The sequence below is a fragment of the Bison bison genome, unplaced genomic scaffold (assembly GCF_000754665.1).
Source record: "Bison bison bison isolate TAMUID 2011002044 unplaced genomic scaffold, Bison_UMD1.0 scf7180017864193, whole genome shotgun sequence".
Taxonomy (NCBI): Eukaryota; Metazoa; Chordata; class Mammalia; order Artiodactyla; family Bovidae; genus Bison; species Bison bison.
Genome location: NW_011494765.1, coordinates 3,215,788 through 3,235,868, shown reverse-complemented (window position 1 = coordinate 3,235,868; position 20,081 = coordinate 3,215,788). Strand labels below are relative to the sequence as shown.

Here is a 20,081-nt window from a genome sequence, read left to right as displayed (position 1 = left end):
ATCAGCATTGAAATTCCCCCTTATGAAGTCAGAGTTCTTCAGAGGGGAACATTGGTTAGATTCTGATTCACTAACTTTTTTGTAAACCACTGAATACTTTGAACACATTTTTCAATTCAGAATCAACACATGTATTAAGCAGAAGGGTGCTGGATTATAAAGTGCTGACTGAAGGAGGTTTGGTTATCACCAATATTTCACACAATCCTTTGTTGAGCACCAGAAAGGGTCTCACACTCTGGGGCAATGAGTGGGAGTACCTATTTCATAAAGTGGGAAAAGAACAGGTGGGAAGGGGAAGAGGAAAAAGGACAACCACATGAACTTCCACCCTAGCAGCTTTCTGAGGCAAGTGGGTTTTAGGAAGGAGTATGTATATATACTGGAGAAGGCAATGGCACCCACCTCCAGTACTCTTGCCTGGAAAATCCCATGGACAGGGGAGCCTGGTGGGCTACAGTCCATGGGGTCACTAAGAGTCAGACACGACTGAGCAACTTCACTTTCACTTTTCACTTTCATGCATTGGAGAAGGAAAGGGCAATCCACTCCAGTGTTTTTGCCTGGAGAATCCCAGGGACGAGGGAGCCTGGTGGGCTGCCGTCTATGGGGTCGCACAGAGTCAGACACGACTGAAGCAACTTAGCAGAGCAGCAGCAGCAGCAGCAGCATGTATATATACATTTATATATACATACATACACACACACATATATATACACACACACACAAAGGAAAGCTGACCAGTGAAACCCTTTTAAAACCATGCATGCCCTTGTACCCTCTGGAAAACCTTCACCTACTCTGTGAAGCATGTGCACCCGCGTTTAAGACTGCTGCCTCAAGTGAGCAGGCACACTCTGTTTGCATTAACTTCTTTTATTTATTTATTTATCTTACTTAGTTAGTTTATTTTTCGGCTGCACGGTGCAGTATGCGGGATCCTAGTTCCTCAACCAGGGAGAGAACCCATATTCCCAACAGTGGAAGCCTGGAGTCCCAACCACAGGACCACCAGGAAAGCCCCACGGATGCACTAATTTCTCTGTGTGAGGACATGTGGAAGTCCCTTGGACAGGATGCATCCAGGGAAGACCTTGAGCTGTAAAAACAAAGCTCACTCAGGCAGTCACTTAGATGTGTCACAGTGACCTTTCAGAGCTCAACAAAGAACAAATTTGTTAGCATCAGGAAATCAAAAACATTTAAAGAAATAAACTGAGAGCAGTAGACACATTTTACTTATTATTTAGCATAGCCTTTCTGTAAAGTAAGCCAGCAAATATGGATAGACATATGTTTGGATTCAGCATTACTTAGAATTTATCTTGAGTAAATATTTAGAGATACATATGAAAGAGATTTGTTACAGTCTTACTTAAAGTAGTAAAAAGAGAGGAGACATTAATTTATAGCACATCTGTATAATGGAATATGATCACTGATTAAACATGTTGAAGACAAATATTTATTGACATGGGGTTACTATTCACAATGTACTGTAAAGAGGAGGAAAGGGCTTTTTCTTCCTTCTCATAGAGAATAAGAATTTGAGGTGGGGTAAAAATACACATAGACATACATAGGTGTGTACATGCAAACATACACATACATGTATGCATACAAAAAGTACTAGGACACGTGTCTTTTATCGTTTGGAATGGGTTTACAAGTAAATTCTAATTTTGTGTTTTTCTATGTGTTTTCAAATATTCAAATTGATTTCAGATGAGTAATTTCTGGGTTTTTTTTTTCATTAGGAAAAAAGACTTTCAAAAAACATGCACTTTTCAATGAAAACTGTAACCAATCTTCTTTTTTAAAAAAAGTCACTTAGAAGTCATTTAATAATCCTGAAGAGTGTAACTGCCAGGCACTGTGCTGGCTCACACAGCTACAGGACTCAACAATCCCATTCCTGTATTCTATCTGAAGGATGGGGTTGGCAGGTCTGAGAATTCTTGAAATAATTAAAATCAGATACTTTGTAATTCTCAAACCACTAAAGTTCCCCAGATTGCTTTGCCTTTAAGAAAAATGTCATTCAAATTTAAAAAGCTAGACCATCTAAAATGTCTCTATAGTCACTGAAAGCCAATTTATTAATTAGCATTAATTGTACCTTACATTTCAAATTCTATCACTCCATTTATTTACCATTTTAATAACAATGTTAAATAAAAGAGAAAAAATATTACTTAATGACTTAATCTTCAATAGGGAGAAGTACAGAACTTTAGAGTTCATCCTCAGTTTGGCTTCCTTAAAGACTTAAGGGAGAGAATCAGCACTTGTTTGGAAAAAGCAGCTGACACCAAAACATAATTACTGAGATTAGCAAACTGAAAATTTATGAAGCACAGATCTTAGAAAAATTTGCCATTGTGTTTCCAATGTTTACTTGTGATGCATACTTTATGTACTGTGCCTAATTAAATGCAACAGATTATGAAATGTTGAAAGGCCAAGTCGTGTATAATGGAACATGTAGCTTATTTACATTGTAAACAATTTTACCTCTAATAAATAGTTTCTCTCTAATCAATATGTTTTCATCCCCATTATGTGGTTCGATTTGAAATGAGGGATGGAAGCCAGATCCTGTTCAATTTTTAAAGTTAATGGTGTTAATAAACTAAATCTCATTCCATTCCTCTCCTTCCCAAGGGCACACAACCAGTAAAGTTTATAAAAAGACAGAAAGCCTGGACACACTGTAGATGACCACACGTGTGCATTCCCTTGAGAACCCAGAGGGCGCCTGAGAGCTGACAGACCTGCGTGTGAATCCCTGCTCTGTAATTTCCTAGCTGTGTCACCTTCGTGCAGTCACATCATCTAAGTTCTCCTTTCCTGGTCTACAAGATGGGGTAATGATGCCTGTTTCCCATAGGGCTGCCTTGAACGCTAAATGAGATAATATGTTAAAAGGCACAGGATTGCGCCTGGGATGTGCTAGGCACCAGGTAAGTGTTAGCTCTTCCTGTTCTTAAAACAAACAAGCAACAAGAGCAACAACAAAAAACCCTCTGCAGGTCACACTTCCTCTTGTCACAAGGTCAGGTCACCCTTTCTGGAGAGTTCTGGATTCTGAGAGACCCTGTCTCTGCCCCCAGTACTGGCAGGGTCCTGGCAGTGGAGACTAGGGAGCAGTGAACGAAGGGGAAAGGGGCTGCTCCCTTGTACACCTGAGCGTGATAAGCCTTCTCCCAGGAAGGTGACATCTGACCAAGAGCTCCTGTCCGCCACGTCTGTGGGGCGTGGTTCCACACAAACTGACAGCTCTATCCTGGCCTCCCGGTCCCTCCGTTGCTCCTGTCCCAACACAGCCACTTGCCAGACAAGACAGTGGACCTGGAATTTGTAGGAAACCTGGGTTTGGATCCTACCTGTACCTATATTTTAACAGCAGCCATTTATGGAGAGCTCATTTAAAGCCAGTCATTTTACCAGGAATTTTACATTATTATCTCATGTAGTACCACAAAGACCCAGTTTAACTGATGTGAAAACTGAAGTCAGAGAGTTTATCTAGCTTGCCTGAGGGCCACAGCTTTTCCTGTGCTTTTCCCGCTATACCTTGTGTAATAAGACTTGCTTTTCCTTAATATTCTTCATAAAACAAAAAGAATTCTTTCAATTTTTATTTTCTATTATATTAAGTGGTTAGGGCTACCAAAGCAGGGAATCCCATGGAGGCTATAGAGGAACCTATTCAATTGTACACCTACCTGACACATTTTTAATTTTTTTAATGAGAGAAATAATTTTTTCTCTCAAATATTCAGCCTACTTTTTCAGTGTAAAATATTTCATTTCCTTTACGGTTAAAATGTGAGCTAGCCCAAGAATCCAGACCATTTCATTTTCTTTTTAGAAAGTAAGTTCCAAACTCTGAACAACTGACTTGAAAACCAGCTTTTGGAAACACAATTCACTTCTAATGGGAGAACTGAACAAACAGAAATTCTGTTTCCATAGTATCTGAAATAATTTAAAACAGATGCACTTGTCAAATACTGTATTTTTTTATTTGAGGCTGCGAAAAATTTTATTGCCATAACGTACTGACACCCTTACAGTTTGGCTCTGCCCTTTCTACTCAGTGCATGATAGACTGGTAACTGCTCGTGACATTCACAGAGAGGCGCATCTGCAAAAGTATATAAAACGTCAGCCTTGCGGCCACAGTACATGAAGAACAGATGACACCGTTCATCTCTCTAAAACACACGCTGAGGGGTGGTTCTAAATTACCACAGACAATGTTTTCAGTTAAAGATTCCTTTAAAATTATTTCTTTCATTAAAAAATAAAAAATGTATCAGGTAGGTGTACAATTGAATAGGTTCCTCTATAGCCTCCATGGGATTCCCTGGTAACTCAGCTGGTAAAGAATCTGCCTGCAACGCAAGAGAGACCCTGGGTTGGGATGATCCACTGGAGAAGGGATACCCTACTTATTCCAGTATTCTTGGGCTTCTCTGGTGGCTCAGCTGGTAAAGAAACTGCCTGCAGTGTAGGAGACCTGGATTTGATCCCTAGGTTGGGAAGATCCCCTGGAGAAGGGAATGGCTCCCCACTCCAGTATTCTGGCCTGGAGAATTCCATGGACTGTATAGTCCACAGGGTCACAAAGAGTCAGACACAACTGAGCGACTTTCACTTTCACAGCCTCCATGGAAACTCTTTGACAGATTTTGGATTTTTTTTGGTTTGCTTGTTCTTAAAGAGTTTTTTTCTTTTTAGATGTGGGCCATTTTAAAAAAGTCTTTTTGAATTTGTTGCAATATTGCTTCTGGTTTTTGTTTTGATTTTTTGGCTTCAAGGCATGTGGGATCTTAGCTCCGGGACTAGGGATCAAACCTGGGTGCCCTGCACTGGAAGGCAAAGCCTTAACCACTGGACCACCAGGGAAGTCCTTCTTTGACAGACTTTCGAAGCACTGACATCACAGCTGTGAAACTGACTCCCATCAGCCGCAATGAGAGGCAGGGCCGTCTCCCAAGGCAACACATCAGCATTCCAGAATTAAAACTCAAGAGCATTTTTAAACAACAGTGGACCATATTTCTGTCCAGATAACTTTTGTGTAAATCTAATTCATTTTTTAAAAAATTTTATTTTTAATTCGTGGAAAATTTCCCTATAGTGTGTTGGTTTCTGCCATACAACAATGTGAATCTGTCATAATTATAATCTAATTTCTGTAATTAAAAACATCAAAATGTATTCCATGTCCTATGTAAGAAATGTGATAGTCGAGCCTTTTGTTTCATGGGAACCAGTATTTATTCAAATGCCTCTCCCTACCAAATAATACACACCCCAGTATGTATTTTCTGGATTTTCTTTTAAAAAATCCAGAAAATTTCATTGAATTTGTGTAAAATATAAATACTTATCCTCAAAAGATAGCCTACCCTTTCAACATACATAATTAATTCTCATTAAAAATGAACCACATGCATTTTTAGAGTAAAGAATACACTTAGGGTAGATCTATTCAGAGAATAAGAATAGACACAACAACCTCACTCGACCTCCAACTCCCCACCCCGTGCCCACTCTAGCTCTCATCTCTATGAAGCCTGTGAAAACCTAGGAGCTGAGGGCTTCTAGCAACTAGTTTGCCAGTGGCCAGGGCATCTTTTCTCTCTTTATTTTGGGAACTTTATGAGGTTCTACATATACAACCTACCCGGAAAGAAAACCCTGGTTGAATAGATGACAAATGAGCATTTAAGGAGCATTCACCACATACCAGCCCTGTATTAGGCAGTCAACATGTATGATCTCATTTAGCCCTCAAACTTCTGAGGAAACTATCACAATCCTAATTTTACGAGTCACAAAACGGGAACTTCAGGTTAAACAATTTGCTTAATGTCACACTGCTACTTAATAATGGTAGGGTGAAGTCTGTTTCTGTACCTTCCCAATTTCTCAAAACAAGTGATATGAAAGAAAAGTTGTTGTTTTTTAGTTGCTAAGTCGTGTTTGATGCTTTTACAACCCCATGGACTGTAGCCCACCAGACTCCTCTGTCCATGTGACTTTCCCAGGCAAGAATACTGGAGTGGGTTGCCCATTCCTTTTCCAAGGAACCTTTCCAACCCAGAAATCAAACCTGCGTCTCCTGCATTGGTAGGCAGAGTCTTTACCACTGGGCCACAAGGGAAGCCCAAAAGAATAGTATCATTGCCTAAATGCAACACAAGTAACAACACAGGTTTGGTAGAGAATCTGGTGTACCTGAAGGGCAATGGGCTAAGTATCTAACTTTAGGAAGTCAGGAGGGAGAAAAGGAAACTATTTATATCAGTATTTGAGAATCTCCCCTGTTTTGGAGGATGGGAAGGTGGGGCAGCTATGCTACATGGCTTGTGGGATCTTAGTTCTCCCATCAGACTGAACAAGGGCCCTTGGCAGTTAAAAAGTGTGGAGTTCTAACCACTGGACCACCAGGGAATTCCTATCCCATGACTCTTGATAGTTGTGTTTTCATTATCATTCAGTTAGTTTTTGATTTATGTTTTTTGAGCTTTGTTATTAAGTACATACAAATATAGAAGAGCTGTGTCATTAATATTTAGTGTCTCTTTATCTGCAGTAACATTTTTTGTCTTCAAGCGTTCTTCATCCAATATTAATAAAGAAATGCCAACTTTTTTTTGGTTATTGTTTGCATGTTGTATTTTTTCCCCCACACTGTTATTTTCATTCTTTCTGTGTCATTATACTTTAGATATCTCTATTAGAGAATATAAGAAGTTAGCTTTTATTTTTATATCTTATTCAACAATATTTGCCAATTAGATTTCATTTGTGTTTAATGTAACTACTGAAATATCTGGGTTTAAATCTATCATCTTACTAAGCGCTCCCTATTTGTCCCACTTACTGGGTTCTTTTTCTAATCCTTTCTTGCCTTCTTTTAGACTGCTTATTTTCAAAAATTATTCTACATTTCCTTCTTTATTTGGAAGTTATACACTCCTTTAGTATTCTTTAGGTGATTCCCTAGAGATTATACATTCTTAACTATCAAAGTCTAACATTAACTGGTACTTTTATGTTAATTGATATTCTTACCATCTTTTGCAAAAAATTTAAGAGCATTAAATAACTTAACAGGCATTATTACTGTGTATTTTAATTCTATATGTATTATAAACAAATAAGATATTATTATTTTAAACACTCAATATTTATTTAGACTCACATACACATTTACCCTTTTCTTTGCTTTCCACTCCTTCCTGTATCTTCTGCCTTCTATATGAAATATTTTTACTTCTGCCATATTTTTTGTGCTTCCTTTAGAGAAAAAATGGGACAAATTCTCTCAATTTTTTACCGAGAATGTCTTCATTTCACCTCTACTATGAAAGATCATTTTTGGCAGATACAGAATTCTAGGCTGACATTTAATTTATTTCATCTTTTTATCATTCTACAGTATTATGGCTTTATTGTTTTCATTAAGAAATCAGCAGTCAGCCTAATGGCTATGCCTTTGAAGTCACTCTTATTTTTCCCACTGGTGGCTTTTGTTTTTACTGTGTTCAGTGTGGATTCCTATTTATCTATCTTCTTTTGGAATTGTACCTTTTGGTAAATCTAGGGCTTAGAGTCTTTCATCAGTTTTGGAAAGTTAGAAGCCTTTACATTTCAAATATTGCTTCTGACACACTATTATGTTTGCTTCTGGGACTGAAATGACTTTTATGTTAGACTTCTTACTATACCTTCAGCGTCCCTTACTCTTTCTCCTGATTTTCTATCCTATTGTCTCTCCATTCTTCAGCATGGTTATTTTCTTATGACCCATCTTCCAGTTCACTAATTCTCTCTTCAGCTATGTTTAACCTGCTTTAAAATCCATACACTGAATTCTTAATTTTGGTTACTTTATTTTTGTTTCTAAAACTTCCATACAATGTTTTTTATGGTTTCCAGCTCTCTGACAAAATTCTCCATTTTGCTTACTGTGCTAAATATATACAGCATACTATTTTACACTCCATATCAGATCCTTTTATTTTCTAAAGTTCTTTGGATCCATTTCTATTGTCTGTTATTTCTGCTGGTTTCAATATATATTGTTATGTCTTCTTCTATGTCTGTTTTTTCCCCCCCGATTGTGTCCCCAATGTTGTATTTGTTTTGTTTATACAAACAACTTGAAGTCTAGAATGGTGCTATCTTTCTCCACACAAAAAATTATACTTGCTTGTCCAGGCACCGATGAGGACTAGCAATCCAAGTCAAGGACTGAGGTATTCTGAAACAGAATTCCAGGCTCCGTGAGGGTCTATGTACACTTCCAATGGACCCCTGCTACTAAGATGTAGCTCTGGTAGTATAAGCCCTAACACAATGCAAGGGAAGCAAAGTATCCTCCCCCTTCATAGGTCCCAGATACCCTTACACCAAATCCTGCCTTCTCAGCCCTTCAAAGTTGTCAGAAGCATAGCTTAACCTCTTAATCATCCTCTCAGAGCTGACAAACAACCCATGGAAAAGTCATTACTTGTGGCCTTATTTTCTTCTTACCTGCAAGTTCCCTCACCAACATCATCCATTCAACTATGAATTTAAGTGAATGATTCTCAAGCTGAATCTTTAAACTTGATCTTTCCCCTAAATTATATTTCCAAATTGAACATTTCCCAACTGGGATACTGATGGCAAGGCAAATCTGGCATAGTTATTATAGATCTATACTCTCCCCTCCATCAAACCAGCATTTCCTAAAAAGAACATAAATAAATAAATAAGGAAAAAAAAAAAAAGCCCTTAGCATTTCCTTATGTGTTTCCTATATCAGTTAATAATATCACCATCTTCAATCATGTAGGCTAAAAACCTCCACTAACTTCTACTCTTTCCTTCTTATATGCATATCCAATTGTTAACCCAACCTCCATAATACCAGTTCTATCCCCAAAATACTTTAAAAATGTATCCCTGTTTTCTGCTTTCAGTGGCCTAATTTGAATCCCTACCACCTCTTTCCTAAACTATGCCACTAATCCCCTACATAGTCACTCTCATTCTAGGGTTTTCCCTTTCAAACTGACCTTACACATTAGTGCTAGATTTATCTTTCATAAATCTGATCACATCACCCCAACCCATAAATCTATATTGCCCTTATTTTACTTCATAGCACTTATTCACCATAGGGCATTATATATAGTATTTATATTTAAAATATAACATATACAACATATATAATTATACATTATTTATATATAGGGCTTCCCAGGTGGTGCTAGTGGTAAAGAAAGTGAAAAGTGAAAGTCACTCAGTCATGTCTGACTCTTTGTGACCCCATGGACTGTACAGCCTATGGAATTCTCCAGGCCAGAATACTGGAGTGCATAGCCAATCCCTTCCCCAGTGGATCTTCCCACCCCAGGTCTCCCACATTGCAGGCAGATTCTTTACCAGCTGAGCCACCAGGGAAGCCCAAGAATACTGGAGTGGGTAGCCTATCCCCTCTCCAGTGGATCTTCCTGACCCAGGAATCGAACTGAGGTTTCCTGCATTGCAGGCAGATTCTTTACCAGCTGAGCCAGCAGGGAAACCCAAGAATACTGGAGTGGGTAGCCTATCCCTTCTCCAGTAGATCTTCCTGACCCAGGAATCAAACTGAGGTCTCCTGCATTGCAGGCAGATTCTTTACCAGCTGAGCTACTGGTAAAGAACTGCCTGCCAATGAAGGAGATGCAAGAGACATGGGTTTGATCCCTGGGTTGGGAAGATCCCCTGGAGACAGAAATGGCAACCCACTCCAGTGTTCTTGCCTGGAAAAATTCCAAAAATAGAGGAGACGAGGGGGCTTTGGTTCCTTAGATTCCAAAGAGGTGGACAAACTGAGCATACACAAACACATACATTATTTTTATATATATATATATGTATGTATGTATGAATTATCCTTCTCTCCTCATTAGAATGTAAGCTCCACAAGGACAGACTAGCACAGTGACCAAAAATCACTTATTGAATGAATAATGTATAACTAATTAATTAATGCAAAACAAATCTAAACTGGTCAACCATATAATTATAGGCATAATTACAGACATCTAAACGTCATAACTGTAGACCTTCCCCAATCAGGCTCCAGCTTGGCTTTCTATCTAAATCATTTCTTCAACGAATACTCACTGAGTGTCTAAGTGCTGTACACTCTTCTAGGCATTCAGGATATAGTGCTGAATAAGATCACAATCTCAATCAACAGGGAATTCACCAGCTATCAGAAGAATAGCATTAAACAATTCATTAGTTACTTACAATTGTGGTAAGTGTTATCAAGGAAAAGAATGAGAAGCTATGAAAGTATATAATAGAGGATATGAACTGGAAGTTCAAGCAAAACTTTCTTGAAGAATTGATATTTGAAGTAAGCTTTGAAAGAGCAGTAATTAAAATATTTATGCGTATGTGTAGGAAGTTCAGGGTTAGACCATCTCAGGCAGGAGAAACAGCATAATAATAACTATTATTATAATTTTTCTAACTCTTTGATAAGGACTCTGCTTGGAGATTTATATATCTTCTCACTGAAACTCACTGTAGCTTTATTTAGCTATTTTTATTCAAATTATACACAAGGAAATGAGGCACAGTAAGTTTAAATGACTTGCCCAAGGTCACAGAGCTTTAAGTTGAGGGTACTTTCCTAACCCTCACTAAACCCCTCCTGGTACCATATTCATTGGCACCCATATGCATTGGTACATTCCCTCGGATAAGTCTGGTATCCTGTCAGCAACACAACTGTCTGTCTCCCTCAAGGAATTTGACATTTCTCAGAGAAAAGAACATTATCTTATTCACCTTTCTTTGCCACAGTGATCATAGGAGGCACTCACTGCCTGCTGAGAGAATCACGAAAACAGTCCAAACTCCTGGTATGTACATTTGGATGGATCAAATTAACTTACTTATACTATGTAGCTTCTACTCTCAAAAATCCATACTTGTTTTAGAAAAATAATATGCTCTCCACATAAACTGACAGAAGAAGGAAGAGAAGCCAGAAGACAAGAACAAAGGAAGCACAAGAGCATCTCTAGAGAAGCCCAGATCTCCTGGGTGAGGTTACCACTCAGAGCTGGTTCTGATCGTCTTTGCCCTTCAGGCTACACTGTATTTCCTCTTTTCACTCTTCCCTATCTATATCTACTCTCACCCTACTCTGGGCGCCAAGAGGCTGACCTATATGCCTCGAGGCTTCTGGCCAAAGGAAGTCACTGGTAGGAGATGAGAAGAGATGAAAAGTAAGGTCAGAGTATTTGTTCCCCAGACTCCCTCATTGTAATACTGCTTTTTCTTAAGATCTCAGTTACTGGCCTTCTCCACAGAGCTTCTAGGTCGTGGGTTCCTATAATCTTCCTTATCTCTTTAGGCCAAGGGGTAGTAAAAGAACCAAGCAGGACCAGCATTATCCTTTGTGGTTTCCCTACACTCTGCCCACACTTGTGTAAACAGTCACTTTACTAAGATATCCTCAAATTATTCTAATTTCAGTGTGCCATCTGTTTTCTCCTGGGACCCTGACTGATACTTTGGCTTGTTGGTCTGACCACAGAAGTGAAGCAGTGGAAAGATGAGATGCAATGATGACGGACTGGAATGCTCAAAGGGAAAGGACAGACAAGGTGGTGAAGGGGAGAAACACTGGAGGGACTATGATTCTGGTTATGGCTTCTTCTTGATAGGAAAACTCAAAAAACACTACATCTAAGCTGGAAATCGTCTCTCTATCCTTAGTTGGGTGTCACATCAAACAAGTATTACAGAGTCCCTTAAAGAAGATTCTCTAAGATGAATATAATACCTGACATCCCTAGAGCAAGCTTTAGGCACCAAGTTAATCACGGTGCTGATTGTTTGCAGAGAAGAACAACAATTAAAAATCAGTGCCTTCCCTGTTTTCTTCAAATTGTGCAGATATGCCTTATCTGTATTTGGAGTTATAACATCATCAAAGGTCTCATCTTTTTACAACCTGTTCCTTTATTCTTTGCACAGTGTTTAATGACATCACATCTCCAAGAGGACACAAAATCAGAGACTTCACAGAACAGGGGGTTTGCAGCCTTCTTTTAAGACAGTGTGAAAGATCCACTTCAACAAAATAGCTGCCATTTTCCTTCAACTTGTCTCCAGTTCACCAACTGCATACTTAGAGTAGAAATCTGCTTCTGCCTTCTCTCTACCGCCAAAATCACTGAAAAGGCTTTTATGGACAGCTGCAAAAGATACTGTAATTTGACAGTCGTCTTTTTTTTTTCTGCTCTAATTATTATTTTAACGGGCTTCTTCTTATTTTAATAGATTTTTTTAATAAAGAAATCTTACTTACAAATTTTAATTAGCTTACTGAATATTCACTGCTTTGGAATAAGTAGTTTAATGAGTAAGGAGACCTCAGACTACTAACTAGCCTGGAGTCTCTAAGTAGCTTAGGGGGAAATGATGCAGCCCTAGTGATATAAGCCCAGCCTGTACCTCACAAACCAGGACTCTGAGCCAGGGCCCAGGGGAAAGAGGAATCACATTGCCTCTTGCAGGAAAAAAAGTAAAAATCTGTTTTATTTCTTTTTATCAAGAACTTCTATGTAAGAACTTTCAGCTCTCCCACTCACCAAGACTTGTGACTCTTCTCAATTCATTTAACTTCTCTGAACATGCCTCCTCATCAGTAAGGGTTATGTAATTTTTTCCACACTAGACAGTTACAGAAATGGGTCTTCTGTACTGCTTTAAAAAGCTACATTAGTTAGATATCTAAGTTGGATGAATGAATGAATGAACTTAATGCTGCAAATTAAGCACTCTATTATTTCAGGTTCTCATCTGCTAAAAAAGAAAATCAATCTTTTCTTCACAGTACACTTCAATTACAGTAGCAGTGAAGAATAAGTTAACATTTTTCATTCTAAAAACACCTGGCAGAGAAAGGAGGGCCTGAGTTATTTAAATTCAAAATTGGAATCAGGAGAACAATGGAGTTTTTTGTGACTTACTAACTTGAATAATCAATGCAAGTTAGCTCTATTCCAAAAAGTAAAAGCATATTAATATCTGCCCCACTGATTAAGAATATACGACAATTTTAACTATGATTCTCGGTGCTCATGAAATTTCTTTCTTTGTGAACTTTCAGAGTGTTATGTAAAAGGGGAACTCCAGCTTACTAAATCACACTGTGCACTCTTTGCGATCCCATGGACTGTAGCCCACCAGGCTCTTCTGTCCATGGAATTTCCCAGGCAAGAATACTGGAGAGGGTGGCCATTCCCTTCTCCAGGGGGTCTTCCCGACCAAGGGGTCAAACCCGGGTCTCCTGTACTGCAGGCAGATTCTTTACAATCTGAGCCATCTATAATACAAATTAATTTAATATGATCCAAACCAAACTCTTGATCTTATGCCAGTACCTATTCCTTCCAAATCCTTCCCCAACACACTTAATGACAACTTCACACTTCCACTGCTCAGGCCAAATATATTAAAGTTACCCTATCAGTAAACCCTCAGCTGTACCTTCTCAATTACCTGGAATGCAGTCATCTCTCAGCCTCTACTACTATCATCCTGGTCCAAGCCACCGTCATCTTCTGCCTGGATTATCGCAGTGGCATCTTAACTGGCATCTCTGCTTCCCCTTGCCTCCCATCGTCCAATGTCAATACAGCACCCATGGTGACCCTGTTAAAACTTAAGTCAGATCATGCCACTCCTCAGTATTCTATCTCACTTTGAGTAGAAGGCCAAGTCATTACCATGGTCTCTACGGCCCCTGTACCATTTGGACCTCACAGTCTCTTTGACTTCATTTCCTACCACTTTCCCCACTTGCTCAGGCTACTTTTACCACAGAGCCTTTGCGCTTACTGTCCTTTCTGCCTGGAATGTTCTTCACCAATTAGCCACATGGCTTGGTCATTCATCGCCTTCAATTTTTACCAAAAGCCATTTTCTCAGGAGGAGTTTTCCTTACCACTCTATTGAAAACCACAGCCTTTACCTTCCTATTCTCCTTCCTTCCTTTTGCTCCATAATGCCTATCCTTTTCTAACTTATAATTTCATTTACTTACTTTACCTGTTTGTATCCTACCAGGAAAATCCAAGTTCCATAGGGGCAGATTTGTTGCTATTGTATAAGTAACCCTTTAGTCAATTTTAAAATATATATACAAAAAAAGGGGCACACATTATAAGTACAGTGCTTGGTAAATTTCCATAAAGTAAATACACCCATGGAAGCATCATTTAGATTGAAAAACACTCCCCTTTCCAATTCTAATTTCTAACACTAAGATTAATTTTGCTTGCTTTTGAACTCTGTAATAAACTATACATTAAGTGCCTGACTTCTTTCAATCAGCATTATGTAATTACATATAGTTTAGTTCATTCATTCTCATTGTTACATAATATCCCAAATATATACAAATATATCACTTTTATTTATCCATTTTCCTACTGAAGGATCTTTCCGTTGTTTCTAGTTTGGCTATTATACTCTTGATAAGGATATTCATATTTATATATATCTTTCGGTGACATGTGTACACAATTCTATCAGGCAGGGCAGGGGATTCAGCCTGTAAAGTTCACAGATGTCTCTTCCATCCCTAGCAAAGTATCTGACACATAATAGGTGTTATAATAAACTTTATTTACTTTTGGGTTGTTGTTTTTTTTTTTTTTGGCCACACTGCACGGACTGCAGAATCTTAGTTCCCTGACCATGGATTGAACCTAAGCCTCCTGCAGTGGAAGCACAGAGTCTTAACCACCGGACTGACAGCAAAGTCCCAAGAAGAAAATTTTTGTTAACAAATGAATGGAACTATTCTTTTAAGAATTCTGCTACTTAGATTTAATAATTCACATATGACTTCCTAGGCTTATATGTGTAGGTTTATAATGCATAAAAATTAAATTAACCTCTACAAATCTATAAAAATAAATCTACAACTTAATAAATACACTACCACAATGACAAACCCAGACAGCATATTAAAAAGCAGAGACATTACTTTGCCAGTAAAGGTCTGTCTACTCAAAGCTATGGTTTTCCCAGTAGTCATGTATGGATGTGAGAGTTGGACCATAAAGAAAGCTGAGCGTGGAAGAATTGATGCCTTTGAATTGTGGTGTTGGAGAAGACTCTTGAGAGTTCCTCAGACTGGAGGGAGAGCAAGCCAGTCAATCCTAAAGGAAATCAGTCCTGAATATTCATTGGAAGGACTGATGCTGAAGCTGAAACTCCAATATTGGCCACCTGATGTGAAGAACTGACTCATTTGAAAAGACCCTGATGCTGGGAAAGATTGAATGCAAGAGGAGAAGAGGATGACAGAAGATGAGATGGTTGAATGGCATCACCAACTCAATGGACATAAGTTTGAGCAAGCTCCAGGAGTTGGTGATGGACAGGGAAGCCTGGCATGCTGCAGTCCATGGGGTCGCAAAGAGTAGGACATGACTGAGTGACTGAAATGAACTGAAACAACAATACCACTATAACTCTTTGAATATTTCTTCCCAATCCCATTCTAATCAACAATATTTTTTATCATTTCATTTCTTTCTTTATATTTAACCATGTACCCCCTAAATAATATGCTGTTTATTTGGTTTTTAACTTTATAAAAATATCATACTATATATAGTCCGCAATTCACATTTTCACTTCAGTATTAGAATTCACACAAATTAATGTGTATAGTGTATAGCTATAAATCATTCTTTTTCATAGCTATACAGTAATCCATTGTAGGAGTATATCACAGTGGGTATATCCTCTTATTCAGTCAATGAAAAATTGGCTTATTTCAATATTTTTGTCATTTCAATGCTACTATGAACACTTCCACAAGTCTCCTAATATATACAACAAGGTTTTCCAGGGCAATTTCCTTTAAAGGTGAAATTATGGATTGAATAATATGTGTATATTCAAAGGTATAACATAATGCCAAGTTTTCCAAAGTGGCTATACCAATTTATATTTCTACCAATGATGTTTAAGGGTTCCTGCTGCCATATATACGTACCAACCAATGTGCAGGACTCTACATAGTAAGTGTTAGGATTTTTTTTGCCAACCTAGTAAGTATAAATGTTACTTTAATGCAGTTTTGAAATCATGGATTCCTGATAACTATCTTCTATGAAATCCTTGTGTTTTTGCCTATTTTTCAACTACGACATCTTTTTCTTATTAACTTATAGGAGTTCTATATATTTTGGATTTTAATCCTCTTGCTTATACACTTACAAATATCTTCTTACAGTTTGTAGACTGTCTTCACATTTTAAAAAGGCTTTATCTAAAATAATTTCAAACTTGCAATGGAAGTTGCAAGAATAAAAATTGTAAAGAATATGTATGCATCCCCTTGACCCAGATTCATCTATTATTAACATTTTACCCCATTTGTTTTATCATTGTTGGGCTCTCAAGCACACACACTCTCTCATGCTGTGTGTGGGTATGTGTGTATATATATATTTGTATGTGTTTGTATACATAAATACGAAGGACAAACTTTGGGAGATGGTGAGGGACAGGGAGGCATGGTGTGCTGCTGTCCATGGGGTCGCAAGGAGTCAGACATGACTGAGAGACTGAACAATACAATACAATATACATACACACACACAGACGCACATGTGTGTGTGTGTGTGTATAAACACACATCTTTCCCCTGAACCATGAGCATAAATTATTGAATATATACACCATGGCCCCTTACCATACACCTTACCCCTACGTGAGTCATTGTGTATTTAGTAAGACTAGAGATGTTCTCTTGTATAACCACAGTACAATGACAAATTATAGTTTACTTTAGTAATATAATTTGTAGATAATTATAAATAATTTATAAATATTTATAATATTTATACATAATTCCTTTATGGTATTTTCCCCTCCAGTAGAGGATCCAGTCTAGGGTCAAACATTGCATTTACACATGATGTCTCTTTAGCCTCTCTTAATCTAGAATATTTCCATGGTGTGTCTTTGATATTTTTAAAGAATATTACTCCTTCCTCACTTTTTTCCAACTAGAACATTCCTCATAATGGGTTTGGCTGATGTTTTGATGTTTCTAGTGATTAGACTCAGATTACATTTCAGGGCAAAATACTATATAAATGTCCATATGTCCCTCTTTGATCATGTTGATTCTAATCACCTGGTCAAGGTTTTATTCCATTTTTCCACTCTATTATGGCCTTTCTAAAAAATATCCCTTATAACTAAAAAAAGCCTATGGAGAGGACAGATACTTTAATACCATATTCTTCATACAAATATCCTCCTAGGTTTAATGTCTATTGATAATTTTTGCCTGATATAATCTTTACTAAAATGGTTGCATCATGTTGATGTTTCACAATCTTTATTAAGTACTTTGATAGACATCCTACCACTGAATTTATCAACCTTTTCCCTTGTTGCTTACACATTTTATCTTTTTAAAGACTATTCTCAAAGTACTAAAGATATTTCCTTACATTTTCTTCTGAGAATTCCTTTCTTATTCCTAATTATTAAGTATTTTAAGCAGTATTTTAAGTATTTCAAGCAGTAAAGAATAAACCAATTTCATCACTTTAAATCTAGCAAAAAGTATTGCTATAGTTGCCAATTTTCAGTGGGTTTCAATATTTTAAAGTTAGCTTTGTATATTTACACCCTCTGGATTCTAATTTTAATTGTACTTTCGTATGATGCATATTTAAAACACTGTTTTTTCTCTTTAGAAATCAGTTCACCTGTCAGGTCTGGAATATTCTCTGCTTTCATAGAGAAATTAAACAACTTAAAAGGATACTAATTAAAAAGGCTAGCAACTGGACTTTCCAGGCAGTCCAGTGGTTAAGACTCTGCTTCCAATGCAAGGGGCACAGGTTCAATTCCTGGTTGGGCAACTAAGACCCTGCATGCCACACAAGCGGGGGAAGGAGGAGAAAGGCTAGCAACTTATGTCTTTAATAGTGAAAATAACACTGTTTCCATGTCAGAGATGTGGGAAGAAGGGAATGGTGGAGGGAAACAAACACGTTTAAGTGTGAAAAAGTAAAAAGGAGAGGAAATTGTCACAATTTACACTGAATCTTACACTGATTGCTGAAATTCTCCATTTGAAAGGCTGATTGGGGAGGGAAAAAGGTCATAAAGTCTGCTTTTTAGACAAAGAAATATATCTATGTCTATATTATTTCTAATTGATGCAATTACTAAAAAATTCCCAAAACTTAAGCTATTTTTCTATGAAAAATCAACAGAATGAATATAGCAGTGAATGATTTTTTTTTTTTAGAAAAATAAAAGGTAAATGGGATCCTAACCTATTTTATGGGAGAAAGCAATGGCAACCCACTCCAGTACTCTTGGCTGGAGAATCCCATGGATGGAGGAACCTGGTGGGCTACAGTCCATGGGGTTGCGAAGAGTCAGATACAACTGAGCTACTTCACTTTCACTTTTCACTTTAATGCATTGGAGAAGGACATGGCAACCCACTCCAGTGTTCTTGCCTGGAGAATCCCAGGGACGGGGGAGCCTGGTGGGCTGCCGTCTATGGGGTCGCACAGAGTCGGACACAACTGAAGTGACTTAGCAGCAGCAGCAGCAGCCTATTTTAGAAGTACAGCAAAACTTCCCTAGTTCAGACTAGTCAGAAGAAAACTTCTCACTCGTTACACAAGCCTGTGTTAACAAATCCTACATTACACACATAAGAAGCAAGTACAACCAGTGAAAAACCAGGATTATACTGATTTTTGAAAAATGTATATAATGTGTTAACCTCCAGTGGTGAATATGTTATAGAAGTAAAAAAGAAAGCAAGAAAGGGAGTAGAAGCATGAAACACCTTAATCTGAACTGGACCCACAAACATCTGAATTCTAAGTCAGAGAGAGCTACTGGGATTAGCAGGTGTAAACTATTATGAACAGGGTGAATAAACAGCAAGTACTACTGTATAACACAGGGAACTACATATATTCAATATCCTGTGATAAACCATAATGGAAAAGAATACTAAAAAAGGAATGCCTTGTCACTTTGCTGTACAGTAGAGATTGGCACAACACTATAAATCAACTCTACTTCAATAAAAATAAAACACCGATATGAAACTTTTATTAGAATGTGAAAGGGATCTTTAGAATCTTGAACTTCAGACCTATGTGAGTATTTATTTAGAGGCTACATTACAATTTGTGTCACATGACTTCCAGGCACCACTGAAATTTCTGCCAAGAGTGAGCTTTTCCGTAAGTGCCACTGCAAGAACTGGCTGTTGACTACTGCATTTGTTTGCTATAAAGAAATGTTATTCAAGTTATAATCTATAAACAGTAATATGAGAATTTAAGTAAAATTATATTTTAGAACTAATGCCAATAGAATATACTTATTTTTTAAGGAGGTACAGTTACTTGGTTATTTATTTGTCTCCAACCCTCAGTCTAAAAAGCAAGTCTGGGATTTCCCTGGTGGGTCCAGTGGTTAAGAATCTGCCTTCCAGTGCAGGGGAAGTGGGTTCAATCCCTGGTTGGGGAACTAAGATCCCACATGCTGGTGGAGCAATGGGGCCCATGTGCCGCAACCACTGAGCGCATGCCACAGCTGGTGAGTCCGTGTGTCACAAGCAAAGTTCCTTCATGACATAATGAAGATCCCACTTGCTGCAACTAACACCTGACGCAGCCAAATACATTAAAAATAAAACAAGTCTATCCGCCTAAAATTAAGTGTGTTTGTGTTAGAAGATGAAAGCTAACTTCCAGGGCACGATTTATTACAAACAGACATTTAAAAAAATAACAACAAAAGCAGGGATAGACATGAATTTAATTCTTCTATTTCATGGATAACAAAAAAGCAAAGAAATCTTTGAAACCCAAATATCATGGCATGGTTATCAAGAAAGGACTTGGAGAACTCCTCAAAGCTTTCATCACAGAGCTATACGAAACTTCCTTTTGACAACAAATACGTTGGTTTCTCACTGGTAG

At 37.9% G+C, this 20,081-nt stretch overlaps 1 protein-coding gene across 2 annotated transcripts in view; it reads right to left on the bottom strand.

Moving 5' to 3' along the window:
- PBX3 (pre-B-cell leukemia homeobox 3) overlaps positions 1 to 20,081 on the bottom strand; it is a 226,776-nt gene that overhangs the window by 15,497 nt on the left and 191,198 nt on the right. The window lies entirely within an intron of this gene.